Below are 879 nucleotides of genomic sequence, written 5' to 3'. Positions count from 1 at the left end.
CCACTCCTCTTCCCCTCGCCTACAATTAAGCTCCAGCGCTCAGCCCCTGAAAAAAAAAAACAACTTTACTTTCTGCAGGATGTCCCTAAATCACTGTGTTCTCCCTCCTACCTCCTGGCACTAATTTCAGCTCCAACCTAGTTCTTGAATCCACCTGCTTCTCTTTACCGTCATTGCCAGGATGATGGTCCAAGCTATCATTCGTTCTCACCTGGACTCTTGATTCCAAAACGAAAAACTGATTGCGTTCCACCCTCCACACATCAGCAGTCTCCTGCTTGTTCTCAGACTCAGAGCCTCCCTATCATTTAAAAGACCCAGCAGGGACTCCCGTCACACCCCTTGGCTCTGTCCACCCTCTTTCCACGTTGCCCGGAATATTCTGCTCCCGCTGCCCCTACCCCCGACTATTTTACTCCTATTCGCCCTTGAGGTCTGAGCTCAAACCTCCTCAGGACCCTTCTTTGACCTCAGATGAGATCATGTTCCGTGCGGGGCACCGTGTTTCCTCCCGCCGAAGCCTGACTCAGTTTGTGACAATTCACTTACTTTGGGTCACTATTTGATCAGCGTCTCTCTCGCATGAGACTCTAAGATCCACAAGCACAAAGTTTATGTTACCTTGCTCACATTTGTGTCTACACTGAATGATACAGGTCCCAACCCTTCTCAGGAACTCAGTAAATATTCACTTTTGTCAAATGTCAACCTTCCAGAAAGAGAAGTCTGGACTTACAGTCCCTGCTCCTGATTCCCATTCTCTACTCATCACAACACCCCTTCCTGTCACACCGATGACTTCCTAATGGTCCCTCCTCCCTGCCATCAAGACACCAGGCTCTCCACACCCTCCTGACTTCCGAGATAGATTTCTGCCTT

The sequence above is a fragment of the Lipotes vexillifer genome, unplaced genomic scaffold (genome assembly GCF_000442215.2).
Source record: "Lipotes vexillifer unplaced genomic scaffold, Lipotes_vexillifer_v1.1 scaffold575, whole genome shotgun sequence".
Lineage (NCBI taxonomy): Eukaryota > Metazoa > Chordata > Mammalia > Artiodactyla > Lipotidae > Lipotes > Lipotes vexillifer.
Note: the sequence above shows the minus strand (reverse complement) of the source record.